Source organism: Cyprinus carpio, chromosome A16 (assembly GCF_018340385.1).
Source record: "Cyprinus carpio isolate SPL01 chromosome A16, ASM1834038v1, whole genome shotgun sequence".
NCBI classification, from domain to species: Eukaryota; Metazoa; Chordata; class Actinopteri; order Cypriniformes; family Cyprinidae; genus Cyprinus; species Cyprinus carpio.
The window spans coordinates 15,341,179-15,352,343 of record NC_056587.1 but is presented as its reverse complement, the minus strand read 5'-3'; positions in this window follow the sequence as shown (position 1 = coordinate 15,352,343).

The window sequence follows — 11,165 nt, the reverse complement described above, 5'->3', positions numbered from 1 at the left end:
TTTCCCTTGCCAGAAGTAATTTTTAATGTCAGGTGAGATAGGAATAGCATCTGAAGGCTGCACAATTTCAGTTTTTACAGTGTAATATCATATTTATTCTGTGCTTATAAATACATATATTCATTTACATGTTTTCAATTTTATTCTACTTTTGAAATTAAATGATAAAGTATATAAATAAATATATAAATGTGATCTGGTAAATGAGGAACTCTTGAATACAGATAAAAAAAATACAAAAAAACATTTTGCAGTTCTGTACAGACCAACAGCTTGTGACAAGCAGTCTGTGTGGTGTTGAGATAATGCTCCCATAAAGTGATGTAACTCAGCAGCAATACAAACATGTCCACCTGTTGTCTTAAACCCATCATGGTCCTTCTTAAGTGTTTAAAAATAGTAATACATACCGCCTTGATAAGCTTTGGTCTGAAACACCCCCTACCTAGTATTACTTCAACAGTAAGGAATTGACTAAATGTGTCATTGAGTCAGGTGAGATTATTAGGTTACCTTACAAGGTTAACATTATAGCTGGGTGAATGTTCTATATGTAATTTCTAGTTTTCTAGTCCTTGCATATAAATACCCATTTTAGTTAATGCTGGTTTTTAGAAACCTAGGTAATCATACAGAAGCATCATTGTAATGACACGCTCTAATCCAGCACTGAAGTGGAATTAAGCAGCGTTGCTGTCCCAGTTTAAACAGAGCTCTTGCGCAACTGAAGCGGAAATCAGCTTACAGAGTTGCCTCTCATTAGGCTTTCAACTGCTGCCAGAAAAAGAAGAAATATAAACAGCCACAAGACTTAAGGTCACTTTTCTCAACAGGTTAAAGTGTCCATGTGAAAGCTAGACATATAATCAGTCATCTTGTATTTTAATCATCTCTGTCCTAAAATGAATGTCATTTCATTTTATCATACTTGATCAGTTCAAGAGTTCCCATAAGCACCATAACATCTGAGACACGAACAGACAGTCTTATAAAATTCTCAGGCCCACTTTGGGCATTCATATTTTGTATAAAGAGACCACTCTGTGTGAGAACATCAGCAGTCTGTCACGCTGTCGCCTGCTGGCAAACTCAATGCAAGGTGTGCTAGCCTGGCTCCTCATCACTGATTGGCAAAGATTGTAAAATATTTTATGGTTTGATAGGATCTGCTGTGTACAGATCTGTTTTGAGAAGATTCAGGTCAGTGTTTGGTGTGGTTGTGTTACAAAATGCATTTAAATATTTGTAATGGCATACGAAATGCAAAATAAGGTGAATTATTCCAAAGTGGGACAGCTCATGAGGGAGCACAGATAAAATCATTTTAATGTCAGCTTATTTTATGCTTCATTCATCCTAAAAGTGAATGTATTTAAACAATATTTATTATAATTTATATGTAATATGCTGCTATTGAAGAACTACACAATCTTTTAAAACAGTTGTCACAAAAAATGAACTATTAGTAGTATTAGTTCTTACTGTTAATACGGTGCAGAGTATGATAAGCATAATTCAGAATAGTCCCATTTTACCTGAAAGCAGCATTCTTTCTATATTTAACAAATTAAGATAAAGTGGGACAATCAATGCACTCAAATAATTAAATCCAGTTTTTTAAATTATATATAATATATATATATTTTTTTTATTTAAATAGCCATCTGTTCAAATATTATTAACAAACCACGCATTATAATTTCATGTGTTGGTGATTTCTAGTTTTTTTATAGAGGATTTGTATTTCAGAATAGCATTGCTTTCTCTTTGCCACTGAGTTGCTAATAGCTCTATTGAATCCAAGGTTACACTCTTGTGTTATTAGCTGGTTGTTAATTTGATTTTGTAGGACCTGGAGCTGTAGATTTAAGCACTACCACCACTCTGATTATGGACGGTCCAACATGGGCACTATTGCAACCGCAATATAGTCTTGGGTGGTGATTAGACTCCAGAGAGCATCACGAATAGATAGAATAGAATAGAATAGAATAGAATAGAATAGAATAGAAAGAATAAAGAATGGATCATGTTGTAGTAATTCACAGTATTCTTCGTGAAATCTTGTGACATATGCAGCTAGCAATTGATCCAATGGCCAACTATATTATGAACTGTTGTTTATGTTCTTCTCTCAAGGTTATCTTCATCCAATCAGCTAAATGTTTTGGTACTCTACCACGTCTCATTGGGCCGCTCACACACGGAACAGAAACATAAAGCTTAATATAAAGGCAAGAGTTTGTAGGGGTTTCTACACTGTCAGGAAAAAAAGGTACAAAAGTTGTCACTGGGGCGCACAAGTGCGGTACCTTTTAGCATTAGTAAACCTAGAAGGGATTCCACTATTAAGTAGTGCGTTAAAGGTACATAAATAGTACCGGTAAAGTTTACCAGTAGTGTAGTACCGCTAAAATGTACAAAAGTGTACCTTTTGAAAAGGTCTGAGAGGGTAAGCGGAACTCTGTGAGTAGCGCTCATAGGTGGAATGTGAAATAAAGCCTGTTAAACATTCAAAGGGTTGCATTGCCAACTGTGCTGACACAGACAAACAATTAAAACATACACTCCATCCCACATGCCTCGAAATTAGCTCGTCGTGCGGGGGTGTGATGGCGGGCTGATTTCGACAGAAAAGTCATGCCACAATAATAAAAGCTGGGCTCCACGCCACAATTGGACTGTGTTGTTGGTTAGTATTGGACAGGACAATGGTGCCTGCCTTCAGTATGCCTTGATTGATTTTCATTATACTCTTTTAGAGAGTATTAATTACTGGTATCTTATCTATTGTGTCCACCTCATGTTTTAATTCATACCACAATAACAGGAAAAAAATTGTACACAGGAACTGGCCGCCAAAAAAAGTCAACAGTTTGGATTTTAAATGAGCAATACTGAGAGTCTAAAGAGAGTGGACCAGTATATACACGTGATTTTTTGGCATGGTAGAATGGTACGTGGTTTTGCAAAAGTGCGAGGGCGGTAGTATCCCTTTGTAACCTAAGCAGATAGTAAGTGTGTAGACGTTTGGTAAATTATAGGAGTGGAGGGGTGGGGGAGGGACCAATAGCGTTGAAGACGGTCACGGTCCCATTAGTCCGACTAGACTTGTGACGCATGTCAAGATTCATCGAGGCGCGGACAAGAACAGATTTGGTGGAAACACACACAATGAGATTCGGCGTTACGAAAGTGGGTTCATGTATGCGGGCAATATGGAGCCTGACACGCCTATTGGGAAAGTGCTTGTAGGGAGTGCTGGGGACTCGATTCAGACGTGAGGTGCTGGGGGTCAAACTGCGACTCCCGATTGTCAGATACAAAGAAGTGGTCTGCCGAATACCAATGAAGGTGCAGCTTCTGTGATGGAAATAATGTTTGACAGATCAGTATTTAGGAAGCTAAAGAGAATATTGTTTGCCAACACATTGGCAGAACATGCCAGGAACATATTAAGGACTGGCAATAATGATTTAATCCGACTCAGGATGCTTGGAGTACTTTTCACAATTACAATGCCAGACAGCGAGCAACTTTTTTTTTTCCTGTTCCAGGGAAACGGGCAGTGTAAGTGCCATGCAATAATTGTGATGAGTTTATTCGGCACGTGGGGTCTTTTTTTATTGTATGGACACCTATATATAATACAAAGTTTGGGTGAACGGTTTTTTTTAACAGTCTACTTTATAGTTCCCTTCGCGTTTGCTTACATTATTGTTTTGACGACATAACGGAGTACACCCGAAGACACCCGCCGCCTCGCAAACATAAGGCTAAATAATACTCATCCATCATTTCAGAGACAGGACTGGTGGCTCTCTGTCATTTGTATTGTTACCGATTTAACACTAGTCAATGAACACCTTCAGTGGAAACCTTCATCTCCTTCACACTGATGAATCTACTCATCAACCTTTGAATGGCCAGGTAGTAAAAATGTTAGTGTAGAGTGAGTTTGTGGAACTGTATCCCCTTTTTCAGACATTGTCCCACTGACATTTTCAGGAAATATCAGACTTGGTAGGGTCTGATTTCACCACTTCGAATGCCCCGCAAACAAAAGGTGCACTTTTACTATCGAAAAACATAACCAGGTTCAGGTTAACATCTCTCTTTTCGAACAGGGCGGGGGAAAACTTGTTGATTGATTCAAAATTGGCACAGAGACAGGAAACATATGACTGTGTTACATACAAAAGAGCAGCTGCTTCTCAACATTTAGTTCCAGAATGTTACCACAACAACGCATCAATTTGTAGTTCACTCCATTCCATCCTTACATCAGAAGGTCATAGTAATGCTAATCCTCATGGAGAATGGACTCTTGAGCAAATGTTCCACGCTTCATATTGGGATTATAAAGGAAAGCAGGTGGATTTTGGGAGGGTGTGGCAGAGGCTACTGTGCTATAAAAACTGATGCTGGCTTTCAAAGGTAAAGACCATTCTTTCATATGTGACTTACGACAGGTTCATATATCAAGTCAGTTTATGCAGCCATATTTACTACTCCTGTGCCCCCTGGAACAAAAAACAAAAACAAAACATTGGTACTCTTTATTGGTACTGTTTATAAAATGTGCATAAAGTATATAAAATATTAATCATGAACACAATTCTCTAATTAAAAAATTATAAATGTACTAAATATCAATATTTTTATTTATTTATTTATTGCTGATTCTCCTGGGCCTGTAAACTGTATGAAATAACAAATGCTATTATTTTATTTTGTGTTTATCAGTAAACTTTTTTGCACAGTCTGTTAGTCTCAGGGAAAGACATTACTGTAATACCTCACTCCAGTTAACACGAAAACCTGTGAAGAGCACGTCTGACTGCAGAGTGTCATTAGCTGTCTGAAGTGTCACATTATGACAGTCAAGATATGACAAAATGATCACAAACAAGAAAAATCTGTTGTTAATTCAATTAATTCTTAGTTCTATCTTCTGGTAGAAATCTTCTGGTATCTTAGAGAATGTTTTGGACAAAAGATGGATTGCTTCTTGCTGCCAGCATAGCTTTACCTGAAGGAGATACAACTGGATCTTGTAAATGCTAGCCATAAATTCAACTCTGGAGACCTATCAATTATAAAGTAGAAAAACATCAGGGACCTTTAGTGCCACTCTCTCCTTCCTGCTATCTCTCTTGAAAACATTTCGGCACTATACCAGAAACAATAGAAGAACAGCGGCATTTTCATTTTCCAAGTCTCACTGTGGTTTCACGAAATAACAGAAATGCACACAGGTTTGTTATTTCTTTCTCTTACCACCCAGATTGTCTACATGCATCTACATGCATCGCTGAACAGCACATACCATCAAGGAATTATTGAACCTTTGCTAGATCATGTAATATTTTTAGACACAATATCACTTTCATGCAAGCACAGCGCGAAATTACAAGAACCGTTTTTTTCTGTACAAAGGTCTGGTTCAACATTTTATGGCATAAGCACATCAGATTAATTTTTTTCTTTTTATGTTTCTGCATTTTACATTTTATTTTCTTCAGGCTTTTAATGAGGGATGTGGAGCCAGTATTTGACAATCTACAGTGAATCCTGTTCAACATTGTCCCTTTTAGTCCTGTATTTTAGTATTGCAGGTTGTTCTGAGGTTTCTGTGTGGTCTGAGAGCCCCCTCATTCATTATTTAAGCAACTTTTATTGGGTTGCAAATTATTTATAAGCTTTAAAAAGGGAGCTGTGCCCTCTCACTCATCCTTTAGAGATCCTGTCTTTTTATTAGACCAATCCATCATATACCAGAAGAAAAACTATACCATTCAAGGCAGAGGATTTTAACCTTCACAGACCCAGGGACTCTAAGCAAACCAATATCAAAAAGCTAGATTTTGGTAAAACTTTAAGATCATTTTTGGATTATGTATTATTTTATGTATTATTGTCATGTGCTGTTGGTAAGAATTTGAAAGAAAAGTGTACAAAATGTGAAAACAAGATTCTAACATTTTTACATCTTCACAGTCCCTCATAGTACATTTTTAGCTAGGACATCTGTGTTTTACAATTGGCATAGGTAATAAAAAACTTTTAGTTTTTCTCACTCAACATTGCAATTTTTTATACATTTCATCAGAGAACGTAAGATGACTCTGCCAGAGCAGTTATTCCGTAATGGTTCCAGTAATGTCCAGTCAGTTCAAAACCTGGTCACTGGGTTTGAGATATTGACCTGGCTCCGCTGCAGAGCACAACACTGTTGTGTGCCATGTAATTCTTTCCCCATCACAGGACAGACACAGTTTTGTGTGTTTTTTCCATTTAAAGCACAGTGTGGTCACTTGAAAATGTCTGCCGGCTACATCAGGTTAGATAACGCAAATCGAAGCTCTCAGATCAATACACGACTCACTCTCTTTCTCAACGTCATTTACCAGCCGTGATTCATGCAGCAAAGTCACAGTGACTTTCAATCACTCAACTCTGAGCTTGAAATGAAACAAATATAACATTTGAGATCATTTTTTTTTTATTTTTTTAATGAATCTGGAAGTATGATGGATGAAATTCAGCATAAATTTAAATTCAGTACACACTATGTCGGGACTGTTGTCTTCTATTAATTACCACAATAAAAGGAATGTAGATTTACTTTTTCAAGAGCTTTACTTCCTATTCCATTTAAAAGAATGTCGAGAAGGTTGATTAGGTCTTAATCAAGGGGTGTCAAAGTCAATTCCTGGAGGGCTGAGCCCTGCATAGAGTTTCGTTTACCAACCCTGCCCCAACACTCAACTACTACATGGTTTTCAAATAAGCCTGAAGGACATGATTAATTGTATCAGGTGTGGTTTAATTAGGGTTTAGTCTTAAAATCTTGTTTTTGAACCATTTAATGCAGCATTGGGTGAGCATAAGAGACTCTTTTCAAAAGCATTAAAAAAATCTTTACTAGTAGTGTGTGGTGTGTGTGTTGTGTAGTGTGTGTGTGTGGGTGGTGTGTGTGTTTGTCAATGCATACTGACCTGCATTTGTAAAAGCAGCCAGATGTTTCTATAGCATTCATACTGTATTTGTGAGCATGCCCACATGTATCTATATAGCACAAAGCAGTCTGCAGTGATTACTGTACCCAAGCAGCTGCAAGCTGTCGTCCGAGATCAGCGTTAATTACACAGTAGCCTTAAACTCAGCTTAAATGCAGCTTAAACTCCCATCAGACCAGCGCAGATTGAGGGCATGTGAGAAGCTTCTGGGGTGCTGGGTATGATTACGCTCTTGTTCTGTGGAACAGCATCACTGTATGCAGCAATTCAGCATCACTATTATTTTAGTGTCCGTGATATACTGTACTGTTCTATTTTGAATTAATATTTTAATTAGTTCTTATTGTAAATTTAAAGTTTTAGTCTTTTGTGTTTAATAATTAATCTTTGTTTAAATGTCTGTATTCTTTTTCATATGCCTTGACAACTAAATAAATTATTTTCAGTTAATTAACAAATATTTCAGTTAAATGTTTATATTTAAGTAACCATTTTATGGTTTTTAGTTGTTAATTTATGGGTTTATTTTTAATTATTAAATATTGAATTATTTAATTTTATTTAGGATTATTTACTTTATTATTTGCTTATTTTTAGGATAAAAATGCATCCATATTGACTCATACATGCTGAAGAAAGTATAGCCACTAGTTACTTTTTTTTACTGAGCCACTACAAATATTTATTTTTTATTTTATTTTATTTTTTGTTTAATTTATTTTAGTTACTACATTGCATTGAGTTTGAAAGTTAATGAAATGCCACATACTACCGGTCAAATGTTTAGGGCTTGCTGTTGGAGAATCAGAAGACATTTTGGCCCTGACAACTTTAGTAAAACAAGTACAAATGCACACACACACACGTTTGTATCCTCACAGATCTTAAAAATCCCTAAGCAGGTGTATTTTCAAGCAGGTGTCATGCTGAGTAAGCAGCCTGTGGACGACTGCTTGTGGACTATCCCGTCAGCTGTGTGGTGATAACCGCTGGTTTTCCTTCTCAAATTTCACTCTCCCTCACCTGTTCTCGCTCTTGGTCCACAGCCCCCAAATGTCTCTCCACCTTCCCTCATGGTCACAACATGTTTACTCTCGTCGAATCCAAGATCAGGAAGATGATCGCCTCTCTGTTTCAGTGGACTGTTATGCATGGACTGTTATGGACTGTATTCTCGCCAAACTGATTATCTCCCGAGATAAAAACATTCCTTTGTGAGTAACAGAGTGAGATATTCTTCATGTTATGACTCCCTCAGCTTGTCCAGAGGCTATTTTTATTAGTACTTCTCCTTTGTGCCAGCACCCGCACAGTTCAGATAGCTTTAGAGGTAGTATGTGTGTGTGTGTGTGTGTGTGTGTGTGTACAGGGGAAACTCATGCATAACAGAGAGACCGCTGATGACCCCTAAGGCAGTGAAAAATCAGACTGGCTTTCCTGGAATGAAGTCCTGTACACTAGTCCATTCTTTCAAATGAAAGCCCTTTCCATGTACAATTATTATCGGGTCTGTTGCATTCCAGCACTTTAGGTTGGCCAGAAAAACACGACAGTTTAAGCCTGAATCAAATTCCCTCAGAGCTAGTGAAGGGCTGACTTTAATGGGGCCCCTAACAGTGAAGTCAACCGAACGGGTCAGCAGTTGTCTTGACCCCTCGGCTCTTGGAGCCAACCGACTGGGGACTCAGGAACATGAAGCTTTTTTATGATGCTTTCAGAGCTCAGCTGGTCTCCGCTGAGGTTTTACTATGGCCCTCGCTTTCCCAACAAATCCTCCCAAAAGCCTCATCAAGATATAATGGATACAGGGTGGTTATGCACAACATTAACCCCCTGGGGCAAACGAACGATATGGCCATAATGACGTTGTTTTATAAAAACAATTCATACTTAAAGACTTGCTCAAGTTTGTTGATGAAGTGGCATCATAGTGTGGATTCACTTTTAAAGGGACAGTCCAAACAGTGTTGAAACATTGTGAGGGTGAACTATGCCTTTAAGATGTTAATTTGTATTTTGTGTTTCGATGACCAGTATTATGGAAGCTTATTTCAGTTACGGAATAAAAACTAAAAAAAGTAGTTGCCAATGTTTTTTTTTTTTTTTTTAAATTGCAAGTTTACAGCAATTATCTCATATTCTGACTTTGGTTCCCACCCAAATTCTGAGTTTATATTTCACTATTCTGACTTTATTCTCAGAATTTCTGAGTGTACATTTTGTGATTCTGACTTTTTTTTTTTCTTCTTGTCTGAATCTAAGCATAAATCTTGCGATTCTGTTTTTATTATTTCTCTGAAATTTGCATGTGCATGCAGTCAAGTCAGGTGTAAAAAAAAAATAAAAAATTATAATAATAAGATTTGTGAGATGTAAACTCAGAACCCAGAGAAAAAAGTCGAATTGCAAAAATGTTAACTCGGAATAGAAGAATTCTGAATTAAAGTCAGAATTGTGTCAAAATAAAGTTGCAATTTACTTTTTATATTTTTATTCTGTGATATAAAATAAGCTGATTTCAGATGCCGCGAGCCAGCCATCCTTAAATTCCCCTAAAAAATAAGGTCAACGTCAGACCACACATTTGAATGCAAAATTCATATTGGTTACAATGCAAATTATACTCAGAGAAACCTGCACAAACGTCACGTTTGTACTACAATCCACATGCCCATCTCTGATCATATTAGCACATTATGGATACTGAAGAAGATGCAAATCTATTCGATTTTGTAAAACATTAGTTATTTTGTTTATATGAACAGTAGATTTTTGTGTTTATGCTGCTAATTTTTTCTTGTAAAACTGTGCAAGAGAGAAACAGCACGTCTCTGTTTAATGCTCTTTCCTCTTGTGTGAAGCCGGCGGAGACAAGGCAGCAGCGCCGTGGACATTGCCCACAGGGGCCAAACATTCAGAGCGCATCATTGAATGAGTTTCACAGCCCCTTCACGAGCATTACGGTGCTGAATATCAATGGAATGAGTTTTGTGTATTATGTCTCTGTCGACCATAAATGATGGGTGCTAATGCTACAAAACCTAAATTGGCGTTGAGAGTCTCATGGTTTGATTGGCCCAGCCAATAGGTTTTCTAATTGGATTTCATCTTTATTCTCTGGTGAAAGTCTTTTGATTAATCACTTTTTTTTACTAATCATGTTTACGTGAAATCTTTGTCCTTTGCCCGATATTTGTGACACTACCGCGAAAATGCACATTTATTACCAGTCACTTATTATCAGTAACTGGCATACAAAGAAATGAAAACAAGAAAATGACTCAGCTGTTTAGAAGCCAATTTTCACACACATTAAATTATTCCCTGGAGGAAAACTCATAGGGACAAAGGCTTCATTGAATAGATTTGTTGTTTGCCGGCAGCGAACTCATAAGCAAAAAATCTTCAGTCTTAAATCAGACAGTTATTTTCAAAAACTGTTGGCCTAACATTATGCAGCATTAAAGTACAGGTCTGTAATATTTTAATACTGGTCTGTAATATAAAAGTCTCTTATGCTCACCAAGTATGCATTTATTTGATCAAAAATGCAGTTAAAACAGTAATATTGTGAAATATTATTACAAATTACAAATAACTGTTTTCTGTTTTGAATATTATTTTAAAATTTAATTTATTCCTGTGATCGCAAATATTACATTAATTCTCTTAAAAATGAATTCAATCATAACAATAAAAGACTATGAATAAAAGTGAATAACCATGAAATGGCTTCAAATGTATTTTTTTAAATAGAAAAAAATTTACAATTATGGAATTTAGTGACAATGACAAATGCAAAAATTCAACAAAAAAATAGGAGGTGGAACTGTTTTTATATTGATTTTAGAGTCACTGTTACATAACTGCAAATGTACAACCACATCACAAGGTGATCGTGTGATTCATTCTGCCTGCTTCTTTCCATCACATCATATATTTCCTTTCAATTGTCCTGCAATGCTGCACTGTGGAAGGATACAGTATCATAATTTAGATAATTTAGATAATTTAGGGGAAAATGCATAGCATGACAAGTGCTTCCAAAAACACATCTTCACCGCCATCTAGCGGTTAAATTATATATAAATGCTAACAAATATAATCTATAGGTATGCGCACACTGGACACACTGTAGCTCTA